This window comes from Empidonax traillii, unplaced genomic scaffold (genome assembly GCF_003031625.1).
Source record: "Empidonax traillii isolate 1590-97213 ecotype Southwest subspecies unplaced genomic scaffold, ASM303162v1 scaffold242:size1152717, whole genome shotgun sequence".
Lineage (NCBI taxonomy): Eukaryota > Metazoa > Chordata > Aves > Passeriformes > Tyrannidae > Empidonax > Empidonax traillii.
In genome coordinates, this window is record NW_020955435.1 from 689837 (window position 1) to 699765 (window position 9929).

Here is a 9929-nt window from a genome sequence, read left to right on the forward strand (position 1 = left end):
GAGACCAGGGAGGTGGTGCTGCCAGGGGGGCTTAGGGTGGGTTGTGGGAGGAGATCCCACAGAGTAAAGAGACGGGAGGTGCAGAGGGAAGCTGGGATGAGGTTCCCTGATCCCACTGCAACTCACCTTCCCACACACGTGACTGGGGCATGTCCAGGCACTGCTCCGCTGGTGGTGCAGCCCTGGGAGCTGCAGGAACCCTGTGACAGCACCTGCATGACCAGGAGGGACAGCAGTACCCCCTGGGACAGGTCACACCACAATTCAGGTCACTGCTGAGGCCAGTACAAGCCTTTCAGGCCACCAAACATCACCCCCAAGCTGCTCATGGGCTGGGCTGCACTCGAGGGTTGCCACCACAGGGACAAGGGTGTGTGGCAGCAGAGGGTGGTGGCATTTCTGCCTCAGGACTCATGCTGGGAGCCAGGAGGGGCAGAGCACTGGCTCTCCAGGAAACCAGTCTCCGTGGGAGACTCCCTTCATGCTTCAGGCCACGTGCCATTGACCACAGTAAGATCTGATGGCAACAGCATTTTCCACAGTCTCAGGGCAGTTTCTGGGCAATGACTGGGAAAAATAAGCTGCAGAGAGAGTAGGGAGAGACAAAAAGAGCCACATGGAAAAGTAGATGGACATAAATGAGAATCGTGGTGTGATTCTTGGGGCTGTCCTGTGCAGGGCCAGGAGCTGAACTCTATAGTCCTTCTGGGTCCCTTCCAGCTCAGGATATTCCATGATTCTGTGGTACTTGTATTGTGCTAAGCCAAGCAAGCTCTGTTTTTGAGCCAAACCAATAAATACTGAAGTGGTGCAAGTGACTGAGCCGGGTTTTGACCTTCAGGCACTTCTAGGACCAAGTAATGTTTCAAGGGGAGGATGTGTCCCACCAAACCCAACACCTGAAGAACCCCCACGCTGCTGTCAGAGCACATGAATTCCATTTTCTTTGAAGCTCTTCCAGCCTCAAAGTCCTGCCTGGCAGTCACACACGTTTCCAGGTCTAAATTTGTTGGCCTGTCTCTAGACATATGCTGTACGATACGATATGGAGCATTTGGGCATGGATTGCCGAGCAGCAGCGCCGTCTGCTTCCGAGCGCTCCCGCTGTGCCGCTCTCTGCTCCTTCAGCTCTGGAAAACCTACGGATTAATATTTCCATGTACACAGGGGCTGGCTCTGCACCTCAGTATGGGCAAGGGAAGGGTAGAGCCGAATCCAGAGTTGCTGGAACAGAGCAGGGAAGGACACAATGCAGTACAGGGTGTGCAGTTCTGTCACCAGAGCCAAGGCAGGTCACCCACCTCTCCCATGCTGTTTCCCATAATGTTGACCATAAACATCCCAACATCAGCGAGGAGGACAGGGACTGCTCCTGCAGTCAGGGAATGGGATGGGGCAAGCTCTGCAGGGTGTGTTAAACCCAGCCCCATGCCTTGCTTTCCAGGGTTGTCCACACCATGAGCCACCCAGGACAGTGGGCAGGGTTTCCTGCTTCCCTCTCCAGCCTTGTTCAAGATCTTTGGACACAAGAATCATTCAGAGTTACAGCGGAGCAGATCAGAAGCTGACTCTGGTTCTCATCAGAAGGTCCCAGTGTTAACAGTCAGGTTTTATCACAGCAAAGATTGTCCATGAAAAAGCAACCTGCAGACCAGGCTGCACACCCAGACACGAAGGGGTGATGACTGCAGCTCCCAGCACAGCCTGGATGTGAAGGCCTGCTCTGAAATCCTGCCTTTCCCTTGGCACAGGAGCTGGTTCTCTGCAGAATTCCCTCCCTGAGGACAGGTTGCAGCAGGGCTCAGGGCCAAATTTCCCTCTTTGGGGTGCACACTGAGGGCCTGACCAGGGTGAGCACCCCCAGGCACACCCCAAAAGGCTTGAAGGAGCAGACAGAAGTTGGGCAGGTGGAATCCTGTCAAGCCAACCTACGATTTGGCTTGGAAAGAGCATCTGAGGTTCCCACTAGGCAGCCAGGCACCAAGCACAGCTCTGGGTCATGAGCAGGGCCACAGATAAAGCCCTGAAGCTCCCAGCAGCCAGCAGACCACCCCATCTCACATGCCATGCCCAGGGAGCTCCCGGGGTTCAGGGGGCAGCAGCATCTGGCTGAGCAAGGAAGCAGGGCAGCACAGGAGCTGCTGGCACAGAGATCCCCTCCAGTGTGGAGTCCAGTCTCTGGAGCAGGGAGGTGACAAGGACTGGTTTGGAGATGTCCCTTCCTGTGCCCGGTTTCCTCTTTGGAGAGCTCTCCTGTAGATAAGAGGGAGGGCACACAGTGCCATGGTCCTGCCTGGGCGTGTTCCCAGCAGTTGCCAGAGAGGCAGAGGTGGCTGAGCCTGATCACCCCAGCATTTCAGGATGAGTGTGGCATCCAGCAAGGTGTCAGTCCCCAGTGACTCCATCCCAGCAACCAGCCTGAGACAGCTTTGCCTCCCTGTGCAGCTTTGACTCCCTGGCTGAGCGTGGTGTCTAGTCCAAGGTCTCCACCAGTTTGTTCCCTGCCCTCTGAGCAGTGTGCAGGGTGGAGGGATGGGGGGGCTGAGGTCACCTGGCTCCTTGCTCTGCTCTGCTCCTCCTGGTTTGGCCCTGGTGGAGCCACGAATGGTCTGTGCATCCCTTCTGACGAGGTTTGGCAGCCCAGGGCATCCTACAGTCCTCAGACTGGAAGAAACCAGGGGGTGAGATCAGAGCCATTCCTGTGACCTCCCAGAAGTGCCAGCACTGAGAGCTCTCACCCTTGTTTTGGGTCTAAAGGGGATCCCCAGCCATCCAGTGTGAAATATCAGGAGTCTCCATATCAGGACTTCCCCAAATCCCATCTACTAGGAAGCTTCAGCTGAGTGGATCCTGGATCAGGTCTCTGTCCCGCTGAAACCACTTCCAAGCTCCAACACCACATCTGCTGGCTCACCCCACCAGCCTGCACTTGGGGCCATAAGAAGATGAATTCCCCCCTTGAGCCCACTGTGCTGCCAAGCCCCCACCTCCCCTGCACACCACTGCCCCTAAAAAGCCAGAGCCATGTGCCTTGCTCCCAGCTGCTGGAGAACAGCCAGGAAGCACTTCCAGACTGCGTCACCACATTCACGGCCTCTCTCGGGCTATATATAGTTGCGTGACTGCAGGTTTTTCTGGACGTCGAGTTGCTAAAGAAGCAGCACTCCCCACTCAAAGCAGAGCACATCCCAGAGGGGAGCTGGGCTGGAAGGGGGAAGCTGAGCTGGAATCGGGGCGCTGAGCAAGCTGAAGGAACCCTGAGCACCCCCCAGGTGAGGCTTGCCTTGCTGACAGGGCCCTTCCCTCTGAACAACCATCACGCTGGAATTTTAGCCCTCTCCACCTCCTCAGCAGTGAAGTGCTTGTGCAGCCTGGGAGCTTGTGCAGAGCCAATTTTGTTTTGCCACAGCCAGCAGATCCGGAGAGGATGCGAAACTCAGCGCCAAGAGCTGCCTCGCAAGGAGGTCACAGCAAACACGGAGGGAGGAACCGCGGCTGTGCTGAGCATCACACCCCCAGCCCTCCCAGCCACTCTGCTCCCCAGGATTTTGAGGAGAGCCTGAGCTCAGAGGCACTGACTCAGGCACTGCAGCCTCCCCGTGGTCCCCCGAGGCCACAGTGCTCCAGACTGTCCTGCAGCACAGCAGGGATGGCACTGAGTGCATCTCTCTGCATCCCACTGGGTCCCTCTGGCTCAGGCACAGCCGGGCAGCTGCCAGACCTTGTGATTCTCCTTCTGCTTCACTCGGACACCTGGGACTGTCCTGGGATGGGACACGTGCCCAGGAGATGCCATGGATGGGGTATGAGCTCTATCAAACCCCATGTCTTAGTGCAGAAGAGGAGTTCAGGGTAGTCTGGCCCAGTGGAAGGTGTCCCTGCCCATGGTGGGGGGTTGGAACAAGATAATCTTTAAGGTCCCTTCCAACCCAGGCCATCCTGTGATTCTATGATTCCATGATACTATGATTCTGTGACATTTGTGCAAAGGTGGAAGAGTCCCTGTGACTCTCCTCCTTCCCAGAGGAGTTAGGAGCCCTTTCACTCCATGCCCTGCTGTTTCTATATGGGCTGTGAATTAATTTGAGCCCTGCTATCTTGTATCAGATTTCAGTGATCCAACAAGGAATCCCAAAGAACACACAATCCTTTTAGGACCCGTTGCTTTCCAGGCCAGAGTCCTGGTGTGCCAGTTCCTGCAGCAGCTCTTGGTCAAGCCTCCCTCTCCCTGACCTCCTCCTCGTGCTGCTGCGTGTTCATTGCAGCCGTGACTGCACTGGCATTGCTGTGAAAAAGCCTGACTAAAAAGCAACACCAAACATCACAACAGAGGAAGTGAAAGTGGGGAGGCCCTGGCACAGGTTGCCCAGAGAAGCTGTGGCTGCCCCAGCCCTGGAAGTGTCCAAGGCCAGGTTGGACAGGGCTTGGAGCAACCTGGGCTGGTGGAAGGTGTCCCTGCCCATGGCAGGGAAGTGGAACAAGGTGGTCTATAAGGTCCCTTCCACCCTAAATTATTCCAGGATTTTATTATATCCTTCTGTGAAGCCAGTTCTGGTGATCCATGGCCTTAGCCTGTCCCAGCCACCTCCTTCCAGCCCTCAGGAACCCTGAAGCTGCTTGTTGGAGTTCACTGTGTGAGAAGGTGGAGCAGTCCTGCAGCGCTGCCTTTCCTCTGAGCCCACCCATGCTGACCTCACCACAGTGTGGCAGAATACTTGAGGTCAGAGGGGACCCCAGCAGGCCTCTTGTTCAACCTTCTGCTCAAAGCAAGGTCCACTATAAGATCTCATTGTCCAGTGGGGGCTTGGAAGCCTCAGAGGACGGAGATGGCACAGCTTCTCTGGGCAAGCTGCTCATGCTTGGCCGCCTTCATGGAAAAAAAGTGTGTTTTTACCATCAGTCTGAAATTCTCTTAACTTACCTAATACCTGTTGTCTCTCTTCCTCTCACCACTCTGAAGAGTCTGGCTGTCTTCTCAATAACCTCCTCACAGGATTCCCCTGCATCTTCCCCTTCTCAAGGATAAATCTCCCACTGCTGCTGCTCTTGCCTCTCTGAAAAGGTAAAGATCTGCCTTCAGAAAGAAGGGAAAAAAGAAAGGAGAAAAAAAAGGATTAAAAGAAAAAAAAGAAAGAGAGAACTACTTCAAACTCTATTGAGCCTCTTCATTCCAATCCCGCTAAAAGTGAAGGCAGCTGAGAAGATCCCATCCCATCATACTCTGGACTGCTCTAAGAATCAGGAATGATAAATCAGCTGACTTACCTCAGTCCAAGGTGTTCCCACCCCTCTGCTGACACTGGATAACACAGGACTGTGAACATTCCTATCCTGGAACACCTCTGAAGGAAAAAAAGCCACTGTCTGCCAGAGTTCAACTTTCTCTAAGGAAGCAGAGATATTTAGCAGGTAAAACAAGGGAAAAGGAGGCTTGAGAGGTCTCAGGTAAATCCCTTAATCCCACCCTGCCTTCGTTTTCCATACTGCTCCTGAGGAACCAGTGGCTGAGTGCACAAAACACCTGCACAGAAAAGCAAGTGCTGCCTGATCAGCCTCTTCCCCTGGGTGAATCATCTGTTCTGTGCTGATTTCACAGTCCCTCACAGCATGAGCCAAACCCAAAAAACAGTGCTCACGTAGTCAAGGTGAGCTCTCCAGAAGGTGAGTTATGTTTTTTTCCTGGATGAAGCTGGATTAGGAGGGGCTGGAGATACAGGAGTTAGCTCCATCCATCAGAAGCAGATCTGGGTATCAGCATCATCAACAACCATCAACCATCTTCCCTCTGCCTACAACAGTGTCCCTACAATGTCTCCCCAACCAGCATTGACTGAGGCCAGCCCTGGTTGCAGAGACAGCAGTTCCAGACATTGTAGCCGTGGACAGGTAGGTTGGAGACCATAAGTGAGTGGGGACATACAAGGTGTGATGGAAATGTGGTTGAGAGCAGTGTGGAGAACAGGCAGTGTGAAGAGGGACGGGGGATAACCAGATTTGACCAAGCAAGAGCTGGCCATGAGCTTTGGATCTGCTGGGGAAGACCACCCTCCATGACCGAGGGCCATCTGGGAGCCAGCATAAAGGTGGGAGCAATCCAGGAAGCCTTGGGAAGGCACCAGCAAGACTCTAAGAGGGTCAGGAGGTTGTAGGTCTCATCTCAAGCTACTCATTAGCCACAAGGACTCTGGCCTTTCAACCAGACTAATTACTGATTGCTCAAAGGATGACACTTCCCACAGCTGCCAAACTTGCTGACGCTGGGCCCTGGGTGTCTTCTATTCTGGGAAGGGGGAGTGGAGTCTCCTAGTGTGAACTTGTGGAGCTGGGCAAAGCCACACTGGAGCAGAGATAAAGTCAAGGACAGCTGCAGCTGCTTGGCAATCGTTCAAAATGAGCCACGAGTCAGTGACTTGGCTATTCTGGGACGAGCTGAGGAGCCAGCGCTGGGGAGAGCGAACTCACAGCCTGTTCACACATAATGGACTGCAGCAAGCCCGGACCTGAGCAACGCCCAGCACGCAGGCACGTCTGTCAGGGACCTGATCAGGGACTGCAAAGCCCTGCCCTGGTCACCAGGGAGGAGCCACGGCTGCGGATCTGCCTTGGGATTGATCTACCAGACCTCACAGGGATACAGCAGGGCAGAGCCACACAGGGTCCCTGAAAGGCACAGGGAGAAACAGCTGCTTCGAGGACTTTTCAACCCTCCAAGTTGCTTGAAATTGGGTCAAAGCCTTCGCCTGAGGCTGGTGTATCCAAGCCCAACTGCTGCTGAAAATTGTAGTGAACCCAGCAGAGGTTTCCCAAGTCAGAATTTGTTGGGGATGGGGTGGATGAAGCCTGTGATATTCCCTGAATTCGAAACCAGTGACCAGAGAAATCCTCTCAAATCTTGGCCTAAAGCTGGAGCCCGAGTTGTTTATGTGCTGCATTTCCCAGCTTTCGGGTGGGAGCACTGGGGTGGGATGCCCCGATGTGCCCCAGCAAAGGTCTGCTCCCTGCCTCCAGTATTCCCAGCAAGGCTGGGTCTGACCTGACCCCACCACACACCCCGGTGCAGGTCACCTCCAGAGCTGCAAGACTCAGATAGACAATTAAGCTCGTTGGGAGCTCACCCAAAGGACACCAGGCCTTTTGAGGTCACTCACTGCATATGCTGGAAAGCAGATATGATCTCATTAGGCAAATATTTATGATCAATATTGTCCACTCCCTGGCAATGAACAGCATCACTTGGAGCAAGAAGCTCTCCAGGGATGGATGGGGGTTGACCCAAGAGCCTGGGCTGAGTGTGAACCTCTGCTCACCTGGCTTGAAAACACCTACAATTATCCTAAATATTTTTTTCACGATTCACCAGGAGATTAATTAGCTGCTTGGAAACCCCAGACATTAATTATTGATTATGCAAAAGATTTTGTTCATCACAGTTGCTGAGCTTGTCAGAGTGCTGTGGGACAGGATGGCCGAGGACATCAGGATGGAAGGGGAGTCTGGATGAGCCCTGGAGAGTGGATTTGCCACTCGCTCCCCATGGTGGGGCCTCTCTGCAAAGGAGAACAGCTCAAAAACAGGGGCTGAGCGTGGCAGGGAGAGCCCAACTCAAACACAGCCTGCCCTGAGGGGCAGGGAACTGAGGCAGAGGGCGTCGTGACCTGTCCAGGGAGCAGATCCAGGACTCCCTGCCCCCTGGGGCTGATGGATGGGGCTGCCTGCGGGGCGTGCGGAGGGGAGATAACCCAGCATCGCCTCCCCCTCGCCGGCTCCACCGCGGCACCCAAGGCGCTCCGGGAGGACAGGGGTCCCAGCGGCCCCTCCTCGCCCCGGCTCCCCGGGCAGAGCGAGCCGGCAGCCGCGGGTGGCAGTGATAAACCTCCTGCAACGCCCGGCAATTAATCTTGTGCCGCGGTGAGTCAGAGTCACCCGGAGCTTCCTCCCCTCACCCAGAACCAGCCACGGCCGTCTCCAGGAGCTCTCGGCTCCGGGGAACCTGCGGATGCCACTGGGCTCAGGGAGAGGGATTTTTTGTGTGAATGCTGTGCCATCACTGAGAGGTACCAGATTCCCTTCCGGATCTCTCAGCTGCACCCGAGGGAGATGAGACCCACCGATATCCACATGCCCTGGTGTATCTCCTCAGACGAGTGGGGTGCTTTAGTCCCAGCCATCGGGAAAGCGAGAGGGAGATGCCATCCTCATGATAAAGCTTCAAAATAAAGAGGTGTCAAAAGCCAGAGGGGGTGGAGGCGGCAGGAAGGACCTAAATAAAGCCCCAGGGAAGGAGTCGTCATGTTTAATTCCCACCAGGAAAATGCCCCCGCACATTTCCCCCCCACCCACCCCTTTCTCCCCCCCAAATCCGCGGTGCTCCCCGAAGTTTGCCAAGCTTTCCCGGGCAAAAGCCTCTTTCCCGCCTTGCCCTAGGCATGAATGCAGTTTGCAGTTTTAACAGCAGATGTCTCTCCTATTATGATTTATAAAAATGCTTAAAATAAATAATGCAAACATATTTACAGGAATGAATTCCTGCTCCCGAGCGCGTTTGTCACTCGGAGGCTCCCGAGCAGGAGCGGCTCGCCGCCTGAGTGCCTCCCGCACAGCCTCCCCGCCTGCCCCCCCGCCGGCGCTGCGGCGGCTGCCAGGAGCCCAGGGCAGGGTGGCCAAATCCCAAATCCACCCCCCACGCACACAGACACAAGCACCCCCCTCTCCCCAAACGCCGGGTCCGGGGCCCACACCGGCGCTTCAATGCGAACACGTTGTATAATCAACGCGTTAAATATTTAAAATGGTCGCGCAGGAGAAGCTGCCCGGCGGTGCCTGATTTCACACATCCTGACAATTTCACGGACCTCTGGGCTTACGTTTCTTGGCAAATAATGAAAGGGCGGCGGGAGCCCCCTCCCTCGAAGGGCACGTTGGGGAGGTTTTTGCCCTGGCCGCAACTCCTTCAAACGCGATGCGACTTGTGCAGCGCCTCTCCCACCTCCGCGCCCAGCCATGTCCAATGCTTTTAAGCGTGACCTTCGCGCGGGGCGGATGCAGCCGTCACGCCGCCGAGGTGACTCAAAGGCAGAGCGGGGGGCCGGGGAAGGGGGGCCACGGCCGGGGGGCAGCTGCTGCTTCCAGCGGAGCAACTTTTCCATGGCCGTTTTTTGTGGGTTTTTTGTTTTGTTTTGTTTTTTTTCCACCCCCCCGCAGCCGCGCTCTTTTCCGGCGTGGCGCACACAAAGGGCCGGGCGTACCTGCGGTGATGCGAGTGGCCCAATTACCGCTCCCGCACCCGGCCTGGCCGTTTCCATAGCTTCGCTGCGCGGCGCTTCCCTCTCCCGAGGCCACCGGAGCAGGACCCGGCCTCTTATCAGCGATCATCCTGCCACGCAGCGCTCCTCCGGGCCCTACCTGCCGACGGCCAGTCTCGCTGGCGACGCAGGATAATATCTTTTTCCCACCAGAGCCGTGTAATGATTTCTTCCCGCTGCAGTTTTGTCTTGCTTCCAAAGCCGCTTGCATAACCGGGGCCGGGGAAGCAGAGCACAAAGCAGGGCAGCTGCGGGAGCTCCCCGGAGCAAGGGATAGGATGGGGTGAGAGGCTGTCCCAGCCACGAGGGGCTCTGGTGCTCCGATCCTGCCTAAGGAAGGGCAAGAGGAGACCTCTAAAAGGACTAGTGGGTCCACCTGGCCAAACCCCACCTGCAACCTGTGAAGCTGAGCCAGGAGTACAAGGAGATGGAAGGCAGGATATTCCACCTCCCCACCCCATGGGCCAGATCCTGTCTGGGTGAGAGCTCCATGGGAGCCCAGAACCACTCCCTCTCAAAACTGGCACAGATTTGGGGCTGAAAAGCCTGCTCCAGAAGGAGAAGGGGTGTTTGTGGCCTCCTGAGGGGGGGACTTGCTCAGGGTTCTGTCTTCTCTGAGGTGGCCTT

General features: G+C 55.7%; 1 long non-coding RNA gene across 2 annotated transcripts; it reads right to left on the minus strand.

Moving 5' to 3' along the window:
• Positions 1-5026: 5026 nt before the first annotated feature.
• Positions 5027-9486, minus strand: LOC114059796. Of its 2 annotated transcripts, none has more exons than XR_003571738.1 (3): positions 9246-9486; positions 5266-5342; positions 5027-5074 (listed from the first exon to the last, which is right to left on the minus strand). It is a non-coding gene; the product is annotated as an uncharacterized LOC114059796 (long non-coding RNA). The 2 variants fall into 2 exon arrangements; XR_003571737.1 differs by lacking the exon at positions 9246-9486 and adding an exon at positions 8853-8999.
• Positions 9487-9929: the final 443 nt, after the last annotated feature.